Consider the following 24200-nt stretch of genomic DNA (forward strand, 5'->3'; position numbering starts at 1 on the left):
GCTTTACCCGGGCACTAATGTTAGTGCCCCCTCATTCCCTTCTTTGGCCCCGCTGAACCTATACCCACAGTGAATTATAAAGCCAGCTCTGGATGAATTGAATAAGCAGGGCCCTCCGGTTTTCCTCTTAAAAAGCCTAAAATACCTCAAACACTAAGGTTCAAAGACTTGAAATATGATCATTTGGCAACAAGCGCGTTCACAAACTGAGGGTGGGTAGAGGGGTTGTATTGAAAAATCTATATTTCCTGCATGTTTCCACATCTGCAGTCTACTCATTATATTAACATTTGTTTTTTTTACACTGTATGCGCAATTCGTTAATCAGTCTCTCATTGGAAACAGCTAACAGAGACCGTGTCGTTGCTATCTAAAGGTCCTTAAGTGCTCATTTATAATCAGTAATTGTTAAATTGTACTAATGCCCAATACGCTCAGGTTTCAGCACTGACCCATGCATTCTGTTCTCCCTTTTACCTGTGGAAAGAAAACATTTCCATCCTTCAGGTAAGCAGTTTTCTAAATGTGATGACTTTGGCCAATAAAGACAGGGCCAACAATCATACAGATCTCCTCCGCCCCATAATGCCTTGCTACAAACACAGAGAATCCCAATTGGTAGTCTCATTATAAGTATTTACACTGCGACCCACATAGCAACCCATTTTGTTTAATGTCTTTCTGCCCCTCCCTCCTTTCTTGTCTGATGAGACCAATGAATTACCTGTCAGCAACTGCTCCTGTTTAGGTTGCTCTGAGAAGGAAGCTAGTTATTGGCCTGACATTTGTATGTACGTTTCTACTGGGTCAAAAGTCAGGGTCAGCACCTCTCATTGCATTTTTGTTTAACAACCATAGTCACATAAATGCATGGGATGGGGAAAGCCGATAGGGGCATTTGACATGACAGAGTAACGAATAAAAGTCTGAATGTGACCTCTGGAACATGGGGTCATAAACACTTTATGCTTTCTGTGCATGTAAGAGAGAGCTGGGGAAATGAGTGGTGGTAATAGTGAAGCATATGCCTTCCACATGAAAGATTTTATTTTGTGCTCTTGGGAATAAGCTCGGTCAAGGCCACCTCAAGTCTGACTCAAGTCGTTGATGAAATGTGTGCTTCTTGAGTGCTTGACTGCCAAGCAGAATCAGGAGGTCTTTGCTAAGTTATCCATTTGTAGCTTTCAACAACATACAATCTTAACCTACTCTGTGTGACCCAGTGCTCAGACTTGAAGTAGAGTATTTTTTGTTTAACCGACATGGTATGCTTATAGCATCTCAGTTATGAAAAGGTAAAAATTAAAATAACAGCATTTGTTCAAGTTGATGAATTTGCTGTGCAGTTGGGTCTTTAAAACACAGATCTCGGATTTTCCCGAAAAAGCAAAGTTGAGAAATGAGTCCAACCCATACGTAATGAGAAAATTACTCATGCATATACTGTAGGTATGAGACACAGCCTCTGTAGCCTTGTACTGTAAGCACTGTCCATGTATAACTGTATAAACGTGAGCTTAGATAACACTAAGCTCAGCACTGGAAAAGCAAGATAAGAGCAGCTATAGTCACAGCAAAAAAAAAAAAGAATGCGATTAACAAAATGTTGAGGTCAAAACTTAAAGCAGAAACTAATCAGAATGCTGCTCTGAAACTCCTGGCATTGCCAACCAAAAAGGAAACTGAAGTAATTAGTTATAAAATCAAAAAGATGCCCATACAATAAATAACTTCGGTGCAAAGGCTCAAAGATGACCAGAGGATTTTTCCATGCCAGTGTTTCTTGGCAATTTGCAAAGAAATCCCGAAAATTAATCCACCAAGGAAAGAACAAAGCATGAACTAAGGTTGCTCTCCCATGCATTAAATTGCTAACCTCAACCTCAAAAGAAAGTTGGCTTCCGCTTTTTTGAAATAAATGCTCCACATAACCAAAAGTAATGGAAGTCACATTTCACTTAATTAGGTATTGTTTTAGATATTGTTTTGCACACAGATGATGGATGTTGAATGGATGTTTTTTTAAAGATACTGTACAGTCTGCAGTATTGTATGTCATGCACATTTCCTTTGCATCAATGTGAAAGCATTGACAAAATAATTTAAATGCATTTTGATTGATACCTGAAGTTATTATGATTCAGATTCAGGCTGCTGTGTAAAGTCAGTTGTGTCTTACAGTTTTTACAAATAGAAGATTAATGTTTGGTCCTTGAGACATTTTTTTTATTAATTACTTTAAGTTTGTGGGATAAAGTAAAGTCTTTTTCTGCCGTTAAAAAGAGAACAATAATTAATTTGATGCCAGTGAGAAAAGATATCAACATCTTCATCATTACGTCTATATTACTAAGCTGCTTATTAATAAAAGAGTAAAAATGTCCTGGTGACTAAGCAGATCCATAATTTATTAGAACTTTATTCCAATAAGTTTCATCTACTTATTAAAGTATCTACAGCAGCATGGATACATGATGAATACATCAGGCCCAACCCACTCATTTGTTTTTAAAATAAAGTTGACTAGTGTCTGTACATGAATCATTCATATTAAATCTTACTGGGTGCCACAAATGAGGTATAGTGCCTGATGCAAGTTGCCTCCGGAGAAGCAGTTGCTGCTGGGATAATAATGGAGCTGACTTCCTGGGTAGACAAGGAGCTGGAGGACAATATGATGAGCTGTCTTTATGTTCCTGCAAGCATATGATCAAGGCAGAACTTGTAACTGCCAGATGACAGAGAGGTGTTAGTTAACCAAGGTGTGTGTGTGTGTGTGCGTGCGTGCGTGCGTGCGTGCGTGCGTGCGTGAGTGGTGCATAGTGCTGCTTAAGCTGAAGCAGTCAGCCTCACTCATGCCCTCTCTCATTTTCCCAAAAACATTTTTCATGATGCACATAAGCTCCGGGACAATGTCAGAGCCTCAGAGCTTAGAGACTCCTTATCCTATTACATGTCAATCTCCCCCCCCCCCACACACACACACACACACACACACACACACACACACACACACACACACACACACAACTCGATTACCCGCTATACCTATGACTTCAATTACCTGCTTTGGGAAGGCAAGGTGTCAAAATATTGATTCCATTAATGTCACACTCAAAATAATGACACTTGGCTGAAGAGTTATGGCCCTCCAGATAAAAGACTAATAAGGAAGCAGTAATCAAAGAATGGCAGTGATGAAGTGGGTGACATTTGGGACTTGTAAAGAAGAAGGCTGCAGGTGGAAGTCTACAAGTTCGTAAGGATCCAAACAAAGGAAAGCCCTTAGTGCCTGGATCAGCAGCGTCATCCATCTCACTGTATTGATTGACTTCAGTTACAGCTGGCCTTTTATCTGGAAGATGCCACTTCCTGGTTCAGGAATAATAAGTGTCATTTAGACAAAAGAACAAGCCAAATAACAAGCAAAAACTCGAGACCAAATACAAAAGAGGTCACTGTCCTTTCCAAAAGGTAAGAACTGCTACGACTAAAAGAGATTTCCATTTTTCTCCTGATAATAGCTCTTCAAACGGCTCTAACCACAGAAGGTTGAACAGAGCATGACCAAAAAATGCCTCTCGCTACAGTTTGTGTATCCAGCTGTAGATCCTCTTTGTCATTATCACTATCTGGGATGGCCTGGGAACAGCTGAATACCCAAGGTCAAGTGGTCAAAAAGTGGATTAAGTTACCAAGATTAAACTATGCCCTCTCCTGTCCCCAGAATAGCGTGCAATTAATCATTACATCCAATGCTTTGTGGAGGATAAAAGTGGATTTCTTGGAAACTATCTTCGAGAGATTTTTAAACAAACTGGCCTTGAAGTGTGCTCCTGACTGGTCTTACCGCAACACTGGAACATTGCTAGTAAAAGGTGTGCTCTTATCTTGACGGCATCTGCTGACTGGCCATGTGCGGTGAAACAGTCCTTCAAACAAAACTGCAACATATTTAAACATTTACTGGCAGTGGAGGAAAGGAGGAAAGGGGAGGGGGTTGGGGCTAAACGCTGCAATGGCTGTATCATGCCAGAATAGTTTTAGGGCGCCAGCGGCTAAATTGGTTTACAAGTTGATGCATTAGAAAAACACTGATGAAAACTAATCAAAAACACAGGGTTAAATCGGCACGCCAGCGAGGCGACATATACTGTAAATCAGAAAAGAGCAGATAAGACGGAAAAGGAGGCCAAAAGGGCAAGTTGCAGACAAATATTTGTCACATTTTTGAGAGACTCTCAATAATTTAGGCCAGACAGTACAATTATATAGCACTTGTCATAAAAGACCCAGGACTCACAGGTCACAAGTCTATAGTGATTTTCCTGTTGTGGTGTTGGAGGAAGTGAGCCAAAGACTTGTCTGGCTCTGGACCGTCTCAATCTAAGCCTCCAGGCAGGTGTTTTATATAGGTAGTGTGCATGTTGGTGTGTGCCTGTGTGTCCAACAGTGTGCATGCACCTCAGAGAGTTTTCTTGCAATGTGTGAGAAGAGTGATAAAATAAAAGATAAGTTATTCATTGTTCAGTGATTAAACATTTTGTATTTACACACACACAGTCTTTGCAGAGTTTTTTTCAGCAGTGACATGCTGTGCAGTTCAAACCAGTGTTTACTCTGGCAGAACAGACATCTCAGGCCAAACAGAAGACTTCAAATTTTCAGACAATAAAGGAGTGTTATTAGTCGTCTGGCTTCAAACAGAGAACAGGCTGACGTGAAAATGTGGAGTTTACAAAACAACCTTCAACTCAAATAGTCTTTCCATTAATGGAATGTGCGTTCAGCCATTTGAACTCTGCCCAAAATAACCTGCTGCATCCAAAAATTATTTACTCCTTTTAAATATAGCCGGAGACCTCAATTAGGTCTGCAGTCCACCTTTCTGTTGGGGCTAAATGGATTTACTTCCAACAAATTGCTTCTCCTGCAGTGCGCTAGAGAACAGTCATTGTGAATAGTTGTAGCTTACCCATTTCCAGATACTTCTTTTGGTGGTTGAATAGTTTTTTTTAAATTCTTCACCGTCAAGCCTAGCTGAGTGTGATAGGCCCTTCTTGTAAAAATGCCCCATGAGAAAAAGCTGCCCCAGCCACCTTTTTCCTTAATTTTTAACACATTTTGTCTGACTCATCATGCCTTATTTCAGTCATTACAGGCGAATAATTACTCAACTGTTTGTCAATGCATATCCACGTTTGAACTAGTTTCTCCCTATAACCAACAACATATGTCATTTATGAGGGCATGAATCCATATAATTGAGCTCACATTTCAAATTGTGTCTGTGCCAAGCCTGCGAGCCACTGCTACACTGTTGTGTTAGCGGCTGTTACAAGCAAACCCAAGAGTGCAGCAAAAGTATTCTTTTCTCCAACAAAGTATTCTCTTTGCAGCACAACTTTAGATACATTATTTATGGCACTTTATAGAGAAAACATACAACTATTACACAGTATGTGGCTTGTTTCAAAGTCTGCAGCATCTGAAAATGAAATGTGATAGCTTGCACTCTCAGGGAATCAGAACCACAAATACACATGCTGCAAAAAATCCAGGCAATGTGGAGAAAGGAATGGTATTCCTACTTCTACGCTATTTGTGATTGCTCAAGGCAATAATGTCTGATCAAAGGCTACTTTTCAATCTAACTTGTATCATCCAAACACTCCAAGATGTTTTAGAGTGACAACAGTAGTTTCAAAAACAACTTTGATTTTGAACACATCTATGGATTCTTCTATGGATGTTCAAAATTAAGTGGAAAAAGGTTTGATGCAATGCCAAAAAAGATTGAAATTTCAATCTGAACCCTACTTATAGATAATAACCAATCAATAATACTCAATTCTGACCAAAAGCTAGTTATTTATCATGCGATAGAGATATGTATGAGTTGCTCTCTATGGGCTGCACGATTTTCAAATTAGGCCCTAATGGACTGAGGATACTTCATCCACTTAGAAAGCCTCTAAAGCACACCATTGTACAACATAGTGATGTTAATGGAAAAGTGGGCTTACTAATATTTTTTCCAGTCACTTTGGGATGTCATCTGACATCGCTTATTTTAGCCTTTTAGATCAAGGCAACCACATATAGAAACTGTAAGGCATAGTGATGTTGGCATCAAACTAGTTACATCTTGGGAATATGGTTTAATCATTCAAATAGCCCCAAAAAATACTGTAAATATAGGCATTTCTGCAGACTAAATTCTTCGAACAAACCATTGAGTGGTCAAACGTTGGATAAATGGACTTTGGAATATCCCAGACACGATCCAGGTCAAAAATTACCAGAACTCTGCTTTAAATGAATACATACAAAACATTTCCAGTCCAAGTGGGGAATCAAAGTCATTTACTGTCATAAGCGGTGATCTTTAGAATCAGAGCTCAAAATCACATTGAAATGACAAGTGGAACTGTAGCCTAACATTATCTTTGGCCAAAACCAGAGAAATACAGACCAGCTCTCTGTGGCTTTATACTGTAGGCGTTCACTTCACATTGACTGGCTTCACTCGCCTTCTCCCTCTCCTTCCCCATCTGCAATTCTGATTCCACCTCTGTGCAGCCAACTGTGTCTATTCCAATACCTGACAGGCCCACTGGACGTGCACAGGTAGCCTCTTCAAGCTGCAGAGAGTAACGGATGGCCAACATACCACAGTGGTCGCGTTGCTCATGTTTAATTCTGACTGCAACATTTTTTCCCAGACAGTCATCCAGCTGCTCAACTCAGGTCCCAGTCTGCAGCACCCAGGGGAGCTGGAGAGAGCTGTGGTTCTGAGCAGGGGCCCTCACTGTCCATCACCTTCAACATTTGCCTCAGCGGAACATTCAATTTATTTTATGGCACCACTCCACTTGATAGCACTGACCTCCCAGATCCCTCAGAGAGTAATGAGATGGCTACGTCGATGTCAGTCTCAGTGTTGACTGGAAAGACTAACCACCCAGTGGGGATCTTCAGGAGAGGGGCCTTGTAATAAAAAAACAGGGACTAGGGAGGAAAGAGGATTGATTTCAGTCAAGTCGTGTTCTGATTTCAAAAGAAGCTCTTCTCTAACCCTGCTGTGCCCGATTGTAGTACTGTCCCTTCACTGATGGGCATGTGTGATTGGTTTGTCACGGATGGGATTCATCACGAAATCTAAATAAAGGAAGGGGTTGCAAAAAGATGGTGAGGGTCTCACATGATGCTCCAGAATTGCCTCAAAATGTCACAGCAGAGAGCAGAACAGTCAGGAAAGAGGTCACATTTCAAGAGTGCCATGCTGTGGCCAGAACCAGGAAATACATCTTGACTTTGACTAAGAAGCAGTAAGAAAGCACCCTTTGTCTGTGGGTGTTTAACAGTGATCAGCATACATTATCATCCAGTGACCCCCAACAGGCTGTAGTTCCTGTGCCAAAACTATCTAAACTACATTTGGAGCTTGGAAGCTACATTCATATCTAAGTCATGATGCCAGTCAAATCTGCAATAAAGAATAATTTCTGTCTCCCATGCTCATGTCATGGTCTTCGATATGACTGTCCATCATGAAACTTCTACACAATTATGGAACATTTTGAGAGCTTTGATCAAAAATAAGGTTGTCACAATTTGAAAGGGCAGAATATTATCTCACAGCAAATTATAGCAACTTCAGAGACAAGGTCAGAGACATTGGTGGACAAAATGATAGCAGTTTGCCATCTGCTTTTTTAGACAAACTGAATGATACAATTCAGGAAATTATATTAATCCAAAAGGATACATAACATTTTCACTTTAAAGTCCTGGGTTCTCTTTAATTCCACCTACATGGCCCAGACAACAGATGTAAAAGTAATCATAATGAAACCCAGTCAGATTGACACTAATTCCTATTCAGTGTCTCCACTCCAGATGTGGTATTGTGAAAAGTAGTGATGTTTCAAAAGCTTTACTACCTTTTAAAATTAGAAAGTAAAGGAAAAATACTTTTTTGAAATGTTGTGATTTTTCAAGTAGCAGAAAGTAGCTTTAATCTTGATCTCAACATTAGTGTTAGTTGAATGGAAAAAATGCAGGTGTATTTGTTTCATATCTTTCGAGCTTAAGCATACATGTATTTCTCATGACATGTGTCAGATACTATCAGTTTTGTGTAATAACACTTACAGATACAGTAGCTGCCCACCATCAGCTTGATAGTCCTCATCATGTCTCTTATTTGGCAGAAGTCCTCATGTGACACATCAACATTTCAGGAAACCGGTTAATAGGATCTCTTAACTTGACTGGGTCAGTATCAAACTCTTTCTGCTGAATCCACAGGCATGGTACACCCCAGACACAGCAACAGTCTATCACAGGGTTCAATTTCAAACAAAAGAACCATAAATAACTGTGTAGTCATGCAAAGTTAGAAAATACTGTACTAGGGATGTCCCGATGATCATTTTTGCGATCGGGACATCCCTACACTGTACACTGATGTGAATGCTTTCCTACATAAAATAACTTAAACAAAGAAAATATATAAATTACATTTTTACTGTTTGTTGCTAACACCACTTGGACAGATAACATCGCTCTCTCCTCCAAGGACACTGAGTGGGAATCAGGCCAATATAGTGACATCACCCAAAACGGTCACTGAGGTCATATATTGAAAATAAATAAAACAAAGTTCTCCAGAATTATACACAAAGACTTGTATTGTATGTAAAAATGACCAACATTAAATAGAGATTTTTGGTGAAGTACTCAAATCCATTTAATTACATGTCTTACAAACAAACTCATATCACTGCAGAAAGATATAAACTCTGTCATGTAATGTGTTGAGTCTCTCTCTCTCTCTCTCTCTCTCTCTCTCTCTCTCTCTCTCTCTCTCTCTCTCTCTCTCTCTCTCCTCTCTCTTTTTTTTTTTTCTTCCTGTCCTGCTGATTAACTCAAACATTAGTCAGACCTTCAGGTGATTGCTATAAACAGTATAGGTAGTCCATGTGGCCTTGGTGTCAACGCGTTTCCCTGTTTATGTGAAAGGATGCCCATGCATCTCTCTACACCACCAGCTAATTAGCATCTCACCAGCACACCCCAGCACAACCTAATTCCACCAGGAGGAGGACGAGGAGGGAAAGTTTGGAGGCAGAAAGAGAAGAAGTGGTTAGTGTGAGAGAAACTTGGGAGCCTGAAAGAGAGGAAGTGAAAAGGAAATTGGAGAGAGGAAATTAAAGCAGTGACAGAGAAAGTGAAAGAGTTTTGCAAGAGGAAGTGACTGAGAGCGTGGAAGATGGAGAGGAAGAGAAATTTGGCAGAGCCAGGAGTCCTTGAAGATGAGAAACAGAGTATGACAGGCGGGGAGGGCGAGGACAGCTGTGTCTTTTTGAAGGCGCATGCTAACGTTTGGGTCCTGTCTATCTTGAATGAATACTGTGCATTTTCCTCCTGTGAATTTCTAAATAACACTTTCCCTCTGCGACAGCCGCTGGAGAGAAAGGTAGCCTTCCCCTGGAGAGTGACACCGGGGGTGTTTTTTGGAAGAAAGGACAAAAATTAAATGACAAACTCAGTTGGGCTGTTGAATCTCAATGATTCTTTTTGGCTCTCTCAAACGTAACTTCTTGACAGCACTGAGCCCTCAGCCCAGTCCCAGGCAGTCCTTGAGGCTTACTGCACAGGAATGCAGAGCAGAAGGACTGATGCAGTCAGAAATAGCTCATCCTCTCCTACACTTGTGGCAATTAAACACCATTTGGAGTCTTTTGAGTCGACACACAAGAGCCAGCAGAATTACCTTCTTTTATCGCAGTGATATTGTTAAGGTTCAAAGCCCCCTGCTCACAATTTCCACAGATGTAGCCTCTGATGCGGCATTTCTCCTGATTGTGTGCAGCACGGGCCAGAGCCCGCATGATAAGGATCATGCTCATTGAGACAATATGATGCCATTTCTTGGGAATTTCTCTCCTCAGATTGATCCCTTTGAACTGGTTAAATTAGCACGGAAACACTATTTTCCACTCCATTCCCCAAAATAAATGAATAAATACATACAACTTGCCCTGTCTGTCGACGAGATAAAAGCACCATATGGAGGTCTGGAAAAAATATATCTTGCGGAAAGAGTAGGAGAGAAACCTCCAAAGAAGGACTTGGTATAATGAAGCAAAGGGGAAAACTGTTTTTTTTTTATTATTATTATTCATGAATTGATGACTAATAAAACACTAATCACCATAATCTTCACTTCTGTCCTTTTCCTCATTACATACACTATAATCGTTATAAACATTGTAAGGGGTGGGGCAATCTGTTCCCTGTGTTTTCACACCCAGTAATTCCCTAACAGAGGTGGTCCGGGCATCTTGACAAAATGTCTGCTGGACTGCTCCAAGGGCTCTGATTTACGAAGATGTGCTAATATTATTCCCCACCTTCCAGGCTTCTCCTGTGCTGCCCACACTTATTTGATTAGTTCCTTTCTTATCCCTAAAAACACATTGAAGACGGCATCTGGAAGCCATAGCTGTGGCTACCAAGAGCTTTAAAACCAGGGCGGGGAATGCAGCAGGGGTACCGTCCCGTAAGGACATTAATGTGGCTTGTAGGACAGGAAGCTGCCACTGTGGGCAAACCTGAGAAGTCCGCGTCTTTCTTGGAAAATGACTCTTGATTAATTCTAAATCCTGAAAATCTGTTTTTGTGCGACCCTGCATTGTGCCTACTTTGTATTGATGTTATGGACGGAGAGCATATAGTTTGTAATAATAATAATTTGGCTTACATTACAGCCGATAAAACCTTTTTGAAAACAGTGATTCATTTTGATTAGATTTGAATAGGCAGTTAACTTTACCGTGCTGATTACCTGAGCTGTATCAAGGTAGAAGGCATAGATAGAGACATTCTTTTCTGTTCTATTACTCACTTACTGTTACTGTTGATAATTCCTTTGTCAAGTTGTGTGGAAAATCTTAAGGCAGATCATCAGTGCAAAATATGGAAGCTCTGTTTTCCTTTTCCTGTGGTCCAACTGTCCTTGCTAACGTTGGTTTGGAAAGCAGCCAGTGTATGAGCAGTAAGAGATAAATACTTGCCTTACACATACTTTCCCTAAATGAGCTCTTAAAGCCACAATGTAAACACTCCATGAACTCCATCCCATGAGTCATGCTAATTACAGATAAGGCTGGAGTGGCTCATAGTTAATACCAGGTGGATAAGATGGCTTTATTGGTCCTTACATAACTTGAATAGCAGTTGAGAAGGCGAAGATGACTAAAGAGCACTGATGTTGGCCAAAATGTATTAGGGGGAAGAGTGGAAACAAACATGTTCCCACACAGCCACTGAGTTTAATAACTAGCCTACTGAATGATATAATACTATTTAAGCTGTTTATTTGCTCAGCTTTGCTTCAATAAACTTAACTGTCATTAGTTCCTGAACATGGCAGTAATAAGGCTGAGAGGAGGAAAGCCAAAAAGTGAAGTTTTCAGCCCTTTAAAGTTTAAAAAATAACTTGAGCGCAGACTGTAAGAAATGGGCTCCACCTTGATCAAAGTGGTGAGATAAGCAGGGCAGATTAATACTGAAGGGAGCAGAGCTTAATACACTACAACGTGAACAAGTCGATCTCCCGCACACAACAACCACTCCAGTATTTTGCTCACTAATGGAGTGTTTTCAATGAGTGCAGAAACAGAAAAAAGAGCTGAGTTTAGCTTAGTGTGTCAAATTGCCCACACCCTTATTTTGTTTCGCCTCACAACCGACTGCATCAAAGATGTCTGAGACTAAGTGCCAGAAAAGCGCCTCTGGATTGTGCATTGTAGGCAAGGTCTCTTCAGAATCTGCAACTAGACCAAAGAGTAGCCATAAGATAGTGAAAGTTAGCAGGCTGAGATTGCCCAGCAGTCACTAAAATGTAAATTACTTTTGATCAGCCGTAAACATGTCCTGCACATTGAAATACCATCCCTTGAATTCCATTACTCACAGATTACAGCAAGACAGGAAACCTTTGAAACACAAGTGAGAGTCTGCATGGTTTTCAGACCTCAGCCATATCGGTAAATGCTCTATACAGCATGGTCAGTTTGTGTCTTTTCAAATAAATAAAAAAGCAAAAAGAGTAAAATTATTCATTTTCCCATCATGACCACAGCATTAAAATCGAATGCCTTTAAAACTTCAACAAAACAACATGCGATCTGTAGTCACATCAAAACCACCAGCAGAAAGAGCATTGTGAAAGGCTCCGTAATGCCTTTCTTATGATATGGTCTCATTTCATACAAGTCAAGGTCATTGACTGAACAGTTTAGAGTGACGCTGTCCTTTAACTGGGATGGGACTGAATAGTGCTGGAAAATACCATCAATGACATATTTTTGAAAATCCCACATAAATGCTCTGTTGGGATCATAGCATCTGGCTTATTTGCAACACCTCCATATATGGCTGACATTGGTTTGATCCTCACAAAGACACTGAGTCATCACACATGCCGTGGGGACAGGGACATTATCATCCTGGAAGATACAGCTCACTAACAGTACATCAATGAAATGCACACACATAACACGTGCGCACAGACCTCCAACACGACATTCCACCTTGTTTGTATCTATATAGTATCACCAGAGATGGCAAAAGTACTCACTTCCCGTACTTAAGTAGAAGTACAGATACTTGTGTTAAAAAATACTCTGGTAAAAGTAGAAGTACTGATTTAACTTCTTTACTTAAGTAAAAGTAACAAAGTACAGGCTTTGAAATGTACTTAAAGTATAAAAGTAAAAGTAGCCTTGCGAATGACAACCACTTTTTATGCAAAGCTACCTGGACCACACACGTTACTAGAGTGCAAGATGAGAAACTTCAGTGGACATAAAAACAAGGCTCTTTATATGCCATTGTCTACATTTTAAATGGATGAATGCCAAACATCACATATATGATTATTGGGACAGAGACTGGGACTCCAGCTTAATAAGATTCTGACTGAGTAGCAAGATATGAATTCTATTGTGATTCTGTGAGAATTCACAGATCCAGTTTCTCTTTTTTAATCGTCTACATGTATGTGTGTGTGCTCAAATATAGAAAGAAAATAAAGGATACAATATCAATTACTAAACATAGATTAATTAAGAAGTTCCCCATACTTTTAGAGTTGCACAGCACATTGGCCAGGAGTCATATTTGATGCCTCCTAGCCTATCTCAAACATCTCTCTCAGATAAGGCCAAGGATGATTGGGAATGTCTTGCTGCTTGTCTGCCTAATCTCTGGGATCTCTGTTTTCTTCATTTTCAATCATGTCGCCGTCCATACTACTATGTGCTAACGTTACCACCATCAAGCTGCAATTATTTGTCGCAAATGAATGCAGAATACGGCCGAATCTGTCGAGTCGTCTTGTAGTGGTGCGTTACATGCAATGTAGCCTACAGTATATTCCCATCCAATTAGATTGAATTCGGTATTGATCACGTGAAAAATAATAACGGTTACTCCAGTGAAATTATTTGAAAGTTGTTAGTGAGGACTAGATTAGGACCGTATTTAAAGCTGATGCTGGTTTCCAACTTCCAACTGTGAGGCGCGTGTCCGCGCTATTCTTCGACATTACGACCTCTTGTACAAAACTAAAGTAACGAGCCAATTTTTTAAATGTAAGGAGTAGAAAGTACCGATATTTGTGTTAAAATGTAAGGAGTAAAAGTAAAAAGTTGCCACAAAAAAAAGTAAAGTAGAAATATCCGAAAAATCTACTTAAGTACAGTAACGAAGTATTTGTACTTCGTTACTTCCCGTATCACCAAAGTCCTGACGTCACCTGCAGGCTAGCCACAGTTCTATTCACTCCTGTAACTCAAAGCAATCTCTCATTGAAAATTCATTTCATTGGTCTCTCTGAAAAAGAGACCAATACAACCAGTAAAACCCTGGAATTGAAAGCTTCGTAGGTGAAACCTTTTGGCAAGGTTGTTGTTAACAAAGCTGAACAACTGCTACTTTGTTAGCATTCAAAAATCCCATTCAAATGTATCATCTTTACATATTTATAGCCCCTGTCACACATGCACTGAAACCCTGAAAGTATCTACACATTAACTGTAGGAGCTGAATGTGAAAGTGCAAATGTCTGAATCCGTTTGACCAGACATTGAACAGACTTTACCCTGCCAGCTTCCTTAAGACCGTGTAATGTTCGATTGAGCACGTGTGAATAGAGCAGGTCATTGTCCGAGTCATTATTCGCAGCAAGTGGGCTCGCAAGCGAGTGGGCTCAGTGTTTCCTTTAGGATTTTTTTTTAGCAGTGGGGGCAGGTCTGTCCGAACAACAACCCCAACCCTCCCCCATTTTTGGTGGAGCTGTTTAAAAGTCGACTCTGAAGAAAGCAAACATTTTGACAATAAACTACATCAACGCAACCGTATGTGGAGTTAAACTGGACGGGCCCAATAACCTCTGAATAGTTCTACTTGTTGTTAAATTGCAATGTGAGCGGCAGCCAACGGGGGATGCATTATGTCGGCAGGATCATTTAAAAGGCAACTGCGACTACATTTTTTTGTACAGCCCTATTTCTGATACCGTGGTGGCAGAAATTTTGCCATGGTGGGCCGCCACTACAAAATCAACATAGAGGAAACACTGGGGCTTGATGTTTTTATCATGCCTGTGCCTTGAATGTTTTTGTACTGTATCTCTAATAACTCTGATCCTAGTACTACAGTACTAATAATATGACTACTAGTGCTACCAGTATTAGTGCTAGTTTGGGTGCTAGTCCTACCACAACCAGGCTGTGGCTCAGGAGGTTGAGCGGGTCGTCCTTTAAACACAAGGGTGAAGGTTCGATCCCCAGCTCATCCTATCAAAGTGTCCTTAAGCAAGCAAGACACTGAACCAATGGCCGCCACTATCGGTGTGCGAATGTGTGTGTGAAGGGGTGTGAGAGGCAAATTGTAAAGCACTTTGTCCGATAACGTAGAACGGCGCTATATAAATGCAGACCATTTACCATGCACCACTAACTACTATTGCATTATTTCTACTACCAATAGCATTACTATTATAGTGTTACTACCACTTGCTACTAATGAATCTGCTACTTTAGGGCTGGGTCATTACATGTACTGCATGGCAAATTCCCTTATTCCATTTGACCTATATTATTGTTTCATATTGTCCATTCTGTTATACAGCTTATATGACAAAAGGTTTTCCAGCGAACCAGTTTCAGGAAGTTTGTCATGTCAGTCATCTGTCAGCTTTTTCTTAGACAAGTACTTTCTTCCACCTCCTTCTTTCTCTGTTGTCCCATTTATTCACACTGCAAGAATGGCAAATTAATGCGTAAAATGAGAAAATAAGCGTTTATTGATGTGCTGCTCCAGACAATAACTTTGAACACTAAATGGGTGAATTGGTTCTGAAGGTGCGTCATTAAATTGTTTGTTGATAGTGTGTGCATTCTTGTTGGTTTCTTAACAGTTTGCTGAAAAACAGACACTCAGAGAAGTCTTAATAATGAAATTAATTTGCATAAAAAAGGGGATGATGCAGTTGCATAGAAACAAACACTTCAAAAGACCATTCTTTTTTAAAAGATGTATACTGCTCTTGCCATGTATGCGAGCAATGAAAGCTTTGCATGACATTAAATAGAAACAAAAGCATGGAAAATATTAATTAAAATTTCTATCTATCCACAATTGTTCTAAACATTTTTAACAATAGTAACAAAGTAGTTGACAGGCCCAGTTTTTGGTTTCCTTAATTGATTGCAGTGTTTGAAGTCAACATTGAAAGCAGTCAACATTTAATTGCACGCAAGTTTTCATATAATGTGTTGTGGAATTAAAAATAGCATGACAGCTAATCATTGGCTTTTCTTTGCAATTCCCTCTTGAATGGTAATTGTGTTATAAAAAAAAAAATTTTAAAAAATAGGATACTGGGTTTCCTCCAATTGCATGGTTTGCATCACCGGTGTGTGCTGAGCCAAATGGACTGTGGGATTGATGGTCAGGAAATGAACACACATGCTGAAATCAACCGGCCATTCACCGCTCTCCCACGATTAAAGCTATTCAGTTTCTCTTTTGGAGCGGCGCCGTACAACTGCCGAGGACTGTCTGCCTGTGTATGTTGAGCTACTGCAGACTGTATGTATGTTTGCGTGTAAGGTGTGTGTGTAATCGCATGTGTGCACAACTGTCCAAGAGAACATGAGCGGGCGTGTTAGTGCCCTACATGGCCATACCTGCTCCGTGCTGGGGAGCAGCCCTCGTACTCCACTGTGGTGCCCTTGAGTGCTAATGGTCTCCTGCTGGCTGCTGGGCATCCTGTGATTAAGCTCTGCACACAGGATAATGAGGTGTGACTACTAATCCAGTAACACAGACAGCTGCAGCCCAGCTGATAGGTCGCGAGTTACCACCCCTTTCCTTCAACATTGTTTGCGCGTGTACAATATTTCTGTGACGATCGGCCCACATACAGTACATATATGACTGCTGCTTGTTTTGACTGTAGACTGAGTCCACAAAGTGGAAGACAATTTGCAGCTTATCTGCTTTCAGTGCATACAGTAGAGAGACTATCCTCCCAAAGGCATTGGGGCATCAGATCAGAAAACACTAATGTGGGTCATTTTAAGGCAATTACATTCAATGTATTGTGTCGTTTGGTTTGGAGGTGTTAGCTGATAAGACAAATCAAAAACACTTAAGCCTCTCTGGCTGATACAGTGAAGCAGAATGGGAGACAAAATATAAGCAAGGAGCTGGTTACTATTAAGTCCTGCACCTATTCCACTGATTAAAGTGCTCATATTATGCTCCTTTCAATTATGTTCATAATTGTATTTAGAGGTTGTACCAGAATAGGTTTATGTGGTTTAATTTTCAGAAAACACCATATATTTGTTGTACTGCACATTGCTGCAGCTCCTCTCTTCACCCTGTGTGTTGAGCTCTCTGTTTTAGCTACAGAGTGAGACATCTCACTTCTGTACTATCTTTGTTGGGAGTTGCACATGTGCATTTAGTACTGCTAGCTTGTCAGTTGCAGAGCATGAGGGCGTGCCATGCTAGCAGCTAGGTGAGTAATATAACGTGTTACAAAGTGACGCACATTTGTCACGGAAGTAAAGGACTACAACAGAGCTGTTTGGAGCAGTTCATGAACAATGTTTTCTCTGGAAGATGGTAAGTCCCTTTGGGGTGGACTTTGGGATTTTTCTCTTTGTAAACCTATAACGTGCACAAAAACATACATAACACAATAAAGGAAAAAGCCAAAAAGCCAAAAATGAAATGCTGTTTAATCCTGGGTAATTATAGCATTAGTTTATTAGGTAACCATCCAGTTTCAAACTAATCTCACAAACACATGTTTACAGATCTTCCAAGACCACAAATGCCATGGTCGTCACTTATAATGTTATATTCTTACCAGTTTCAAGTTTACCAGTTGGCCTTTATAAACTGTGGGTCTTCAGCTCTGCCAACTGAGGCTCAACTCAGGTCTGCCTCCAACAAATGACTCAAGTTCCATAACAACAAAACTTTTAAATTACTAAGGTTTTTTTGGAAAGGTTTGCTTCTCCTAATCAATGCCCAGCTTTATAGATCAACAATTGCATGTATTTGTGACTGGGAACTGTCCAATACAACCATAGCCCCTTACTTGCTAAGTCGGACCAGACATTACATGTGAAGTGCCTTGCTAAAAGGAATTCTTATACTTCAGCCATAAACCCATTACTCTAATTTCAAAAAATCCAAAGTGGCTGGTGGATGCCCAATTTTACCAGCCACTTAAATTTTTTACCAGCCACTTTTTCCGGAATTCAAATTTATAAAAGAAAGTGCACTAGCATACTTTTAATTGCTTTATTAAATTACTTATTATTAATACATATTTTATTAATATAAATTTATTAATTATGTGTCAGTAGCTTGTTGATCTTTACATTGTTAGTTAATTTCCTATCCTGGCCTGAGACACACATTCATACGGTTTGATAAAGGACTTATTGGACTTAAACTTATCATTGGTCTTACAATAACAAGTGTAGCTGTCCTCAATTTAGGTCATCCTGTACTCTCAGGTTCTCTGTATCTCCGGTTTTTCCTGCATCCTGTGTGTGTGTGTGTGTGTGTGTCTCGTCAGTCGCGGGGTAGAACCGAGCAGCAGAGAGCCGACAGGATTAAAACGGCAGCAGCTCCTTAAACATCGTTAGTCTACATTGACGTTAAAATGTATACGGGTTGGCAGGACGGTCTGAAATGTTTTGAACGGTCTTTCGCTGTACGTTTGTCAATGCGCCACTTGTTCGAGAAGTACCTCCTCTTTTTCTTTACTTCGCTCTCAACTGTTTGTACAGCCATAGCTACTGCTGACTCCGCGGCGGGCCTCTTAACACCGGGGATATGTCGCCACATTTTTTAACAGATCATTTTCCTTTCGTCTGTACCTCAGCTCAGCTAGCTAGCTACATGTGTCACGGACTCACGGACTAGCGTGGTGAAAACTAGCTACTCGACTATGCGTGGTCAAAGCCCCGGCTGTGAACGGTTTCATTTCCTGTAAGTTCTTCACAATAAAGGTCCTCCGTTATGTGGGTATTTGAATGTTTTTATTATGAAGCAGCAAAATCTGGACATTTTGGGGATTCATTAGCAGTAACGTAACGCGACTCCTATAAGCATTGTGCATTGTTACTTAACAACAGCATTCTTTGACAAAAACTGTCCAATCCGTTACAAGGAATGTTTTACAATCCACCCGCCAATGTGGCTGGTAAACAAGGCAAAGTCACCCGCCACTTTGAAAAAATACCCGCCATTGGCGGGTGGCGGGTACTAATTTCCCACCCTGCTCACATCTCTCACTCCCACAAAGTGTTATCTCACTCGACATTAGCATATAAAAAAATTCCATTAATAAGGGGTCTGGAGCAGATCTGAGAAGTGAATGTAACATGTACTGGAAAACAGTGACATAGCTCTGAAGTCTTGAGTTACTCGTGGTCCAGCTGTAAGGTTTCTGCAGGCCTGGGAGGCATTGTTGTTTTATTTTAGTTGGAACAGCGGCCACGGCTGGGGCTATAATAACATTAACCACAGTCGAAGTAGCGCATCATTACAGGGGTAGAAGACTGGGAGAGGTGGGGGGTGGGGAGGGGGGGGGGGAGGAGAGAAAGAAAAGGAGAGATAAGGAGAGGATGTGATACATGAGGTTTATTTTTTATTGGTCTTTTTAATTTGCTGTATAAGGCCTCGAGCCTGCTTCAGGAAACACACACTCAACCGAACTACAGTCTAACCTTCTGTCCAGACTTTTTAACTCGACTCCAATCGTACATTTTCTTCATCTCATCCCCTCCCTTCACATCTTTCTTTTCCTTCCTTTACTGCATCTTCCCTCCTTCCTCTCCGTTTCCTCTTACAGTCACCCATGAGACCTAGTGGTGATTTTTTAGACGGAGCAGCGGACTTCAGGTCTGTTTACCAGCAAGATCTCAGGAAGTCAACTTCAGATAAGCGGATTCCTTGAATACACAAGACAAGCAGATACATTTCCAGTAAGACGGCTCCACGAAGGATACGGCCTAAACGGTATTACCCAGGGAAGGATGTGAGTTGAGAGTTCAAGGGTGTGTGTGTGTGTGTGTGTGTGTGTGTGTGTGTGTGTGTGTGTGTGTGTGTGTGTGTGTGTGTGTGTGTGTGTGTGTGTGTGCGTGCGCGTGCATGTATGTATGTATGTATGTATGTATGTATGTATGTATGTGTGTGTGTGTATGCATGTATGTATGTATGTGTATGTGTGTGTGCGTGTGTGTGTGCAATCCAAAACCGTTTAAAAAATTACAAAATCTTTGGAAATTGTCTTCATCACCCTTCTAGCGAGAAACCCAAAGACAAGTTGCCATTAACAAAAACTTAACCTTCTTGCCTCACTGCATTACATTTTTGCTTTCTGTTCCAAATTACGTAGTTGTCCCTTTACGCTCTTGATCATGACACCAGCTTTTGGCCAGATTCTCAACTGGCTGTGGACACCAGCTCTCCTCTCCCCACATCCTCCTTTGTTCTGCATTGCACAAACACAATAGAATGTACTCTAAATGGATAGCAGGTGTTTCCTCATAGTGTAGTTCTCATCCTTTCAAGCTTTACTGTAAAGCCAGTGAGGGAAGAGCCTGGCAGAAACATGTGTACAGCGTCTTGTCACAGCCTGTGTTTACCTACCAAGCGGTGTCCTCGACTTAAAAAATAGTTTGACATTTTGGAAAATCTGTGTATTCACTTTCTGGCTGAGAGTTAGATCAGAAGTTTGATACCGCTCTCATGTCTGTATGGTAAATTTGAATTTACAGCCAGCTTCTGGTTAGCATAGCTTAGCATAAAGACTTCCAACTAACCGCTACAACCGTTATAAAAGCACACAAAGGAACATTTGCCATTTTACAGGGCTTATGCACAGGATTATTTATTAATAATTAATGATATTTAACCGTTGAACAGAGCCAGGGTAGCGGTTTCCCTCGGTTTCTATTATTTATGCTAAGCTAAGCTGCTGCTGGGCATAGCTGCATGTTTATCATACAGTCATGAAAGTGGTACCAATCTTCTTATCTAAATCTCCACCACAAACTGAATAAGTGCATTCCCCAAACATTTTGAACTAATCATTTTAAATTAAGAACATTGAATGCTTTTTGAGGTTGTTGTTTTTTTGCATATAGGTTTTGCTAATACCCATTTTCTGCCAGTCTCTACACTGCTCTGGCTCTCTGGTTTTCTCCCAATCAGCTAGCTGGCCCAACTGAGCTTAGACAAGCTGTCACTTACGTTAAAGCGAAATCCTGGCCAACACAGAAGATATACAGGGGCTAAACTTCTGTCCAAAAGTGAAAGTTTAGTCGGGTAGAGCTCAGCAGCCATAACAGATGCTGTGGAACTTATAAAATGTGAAGGTTATTAAAAACAGAACAAAAGAAAGAAATGTGTTCAGATGCCTGTTGATTTTTCTGACACCATTAATACCTGCTTATTCAAGACAAAGTGGGATCAACAGCAGGAAAATCACTGGCTCAGCGCAAGGCAATAAAACAAGGCTGATTGCATTGTTTAGTCTCAGCCAAAGGGTCACATTGCACCAGCACTGGGTAATAGAGAGAGAGAGAGAGAGAGAGAGAGAGAGAGAGAGAGAGAGAGAGAGAGAGAGAGAGAGAGAGAGAGACCCTACTGCACATCTGTCATAATTTCCAAGTTTGTAGCAAGTGGCGGAGAGCCGCTGTAATGAGGTGTCTTATACCTGCCATTCCATCTCCTTTTATCCATTATTCTCTGTTTCGCTCTGTCTGTCTTCCAAAGAAACACCGTATGCTTCATTTTATGAGCACTGCTTTCTTTCCATCTAATTTGTGGTTTCATTTGATTCATCTCATTTTGACAACTTTAAAGTTAAAATCAGAAGCCTGGCATAGCCAGACTAATTCGCAAATGTGTATTTGTCTGGAACCGCTCATCTTATTTTCCATTTCCAAGGGGCGTTATCAACGGCAAGGATTGTCTGTACAGAAATGACCACTCACACATCTGTAGATTGTTATTGATTCTTTATTTTTTTCATGAATTTCATTTTGTAATAGTTTAAATAAAAAATTACTATGAGGAAGGAACTACATTTCTGACCAGAGTGCCCTTTTACTTACTCTTTACTAGTTTTACTAGTAAGGTTTAACGTACATGCATTTTTGCACAGTAGCCTACTACCTCACATGGATATAATGGAGCAGTCCGCACACTGCAGTGGATCATAATTACATTGTTTCTGACTCTTTGAGACACCAGAGTTGATTAACTGAATCATCCTGTGTTGGGACTTTTTTTATTAAACCGAGAATGATTTGCATGGTGGTCTCTAGGAATTCAAACAGCTCTGGGAGATAAATCTGTGAGATCTTGAAGAAATTACTCCTCTACTCCAAGATTAATTATGTTCAAGTATGTTTGGCCCCCCAAAAACAACACACTGCACTCCTCCTCCTACTCCTCCTCCAGTCAGTTAAAACCTGTATTTAAAAGACTTTAAACTCGAGATAAATGTCAACTTGGACTAACGGTGTATTTTGTTTTCTGTCACACCACATCTCACCTCATATATGTATTAATTGTTCAAAAGGATGGTCCTATTTTTGTACAGTCACTCACCATCCAACCCTGTATTTTGTTCCAGTCCAGCGTTCTGCTTCAACCTGAAATACGATGAAATGTTGTTACCTATGAGACCATCATTGTGACCATAATTTCTCAGTCTCTGCAAAGTAAAGGAGTGATGAGCCGCTCACTAATCCGGCTCCAGAGAACCCCAGTCTCATTCAGACTTATCAATCACTTTTTTTGCAACTGCATGGGGGATGTTTGTGTGCTGAGACAACCAGCCAATTCCTGCTGTGTTGTCCCTTTTCATCTTCATTTTCAACTCCTAGCAAAACTCTCCACTTTAAATGCATACCGCCTTTCCTGTACTCACTGATTTTGTATCTTGCAACTCATCAACGTTAGCCTGACGGGGTCTACATGTAATACGGGTCTTTCTCTGATTGAGCTGAACATTTTCCTCCTCAAGAGTTGAACAAAATACCGGCTTTGAAACAGAAAGAAAGAAAACTCATAGTGTACTTCCCCCAAGGTTTTTTTTCTTCCTGTGGAATTATAAAGGCTTCCAGCTAAATAAATAGAAGCTAATTAATGTGCACCTTTCCCTTCATAGGAGGAAAAAAAATGGTCTGCCACATTTGATTTGTGAGCTGTTCCATTTTGGGTAATGAACAGGAAAGCTTTGCAATTGAAGGGAGGACTCCATCAAATGGTTAGCGTGCATGATTAAACTTTGAAAATAGTTAAGAACGCTCCTTTAACCTTTTAAGTCATATTCTATTATCGGACTGCACATACACACACGCCCTGCGCCATGAAATCTACTGTTTGGCACGCTCAGCAGCGTACATTTAAATTATACTATTACACGCACAGATATGAATCAAAAGCAAAAAGAAAGTCAACAGGAAACATGAGTATAATGTTAAATATGCATGTCTTATTAGCTTCCCAGAATTTTTTTCACACAGCGAAAAGTGTCTCTCTATTCATAATGCAGTACCATTAAACATCTCAAGTGACTCATGTTGCAATCAAACAACAAGCATTGAATGGAATGTTTCCGCAGAGCAGCTACTAATCTTAATGTTTTTAATGTCAGGGATTTTCTTTACTGGTTTTCACTGCAGTAGCATTGCATTGAAAGCCAGAGGAAAAAAATCTACACTTCCCTTAAAGTCATGCTGTCTTTTTTTGGTGAGAAGCCTTGTTCAAAACATTGACATTGGAAAGCGAAGGCACACAGAAAGTGGCTGAAACCCAGGGAGTGTGAGCAGCGTTAACCCATGGACAGTGCTTATCTGCAGACAGCAGAGGCAAAACCTGCAGTATGGCTATCTTTGCTAAACTCTTGCTATGTGTGTATGTTTGCAAAGCTGTCTGTGTGTGTTTCTTATACACTAAAGGTTTTTGAGGTGAGATCGGAGCAAATGACTTCTAAACATCCAAAAGCCCAGCAGGACTGGCTGAGAGATGCCTGTTAGCCATTTTCTGAATAACAAGTTTTATTTCAAAATATTATCTCAAGTTGGACTGTATATTGATTAGTATTAGGAAAACAGACATTTTCTCATGTCCCAATCAAGGTTATTATATTTTTCCATAGTTTTTATTTTTGACTTTTTGTTTTCAAATTCGGTTTAGTTTTAATTAGTTTTTAAAGCGGTTTGCTAGTTTAGTTTAGTTTTTAGTTTTTGAAAATGCTTAGTTTTTATTAGTTTTAGTGTTGGTTTTAGTCTTTTTTGTAATATGGGGTATTTTTCAGGGGCAAGACTCAAAAAGGTCAGAAAAAGTATAGAAATTTAGAAATATGTATTCACAATGTATTCAACAATAACACCATCACATGAAATGTACATACGATGAGCACAAATATGTAACAGTCCACACAAGTGGCCGCAGTAAGTACAAAATGTGTATGTGACGTGTGCCAGGAAAAAACTTAAATAGCCAACAGACTAAAGAAGACATCCATGAACAGGTGTTTTGAACTTTGGTTTGAGTAAAGAGGCGAACTTTTT

The sequence above is a fragment of the Perca fluviatilis genome, chromosome 9 (genome assembly GCF_010015445.1).
Source record: "Perca fluviatilis chromosome 9, GENO_Pfluv_1.0, whole genome shotgun sequence".
NCBI classification, from domain to species: domain Eukaryota; kingdom Metazoa; phylum Chordata; class Actinopteri; order Perciformes; family Percidae; genus Perca; species Perca fluviatilis.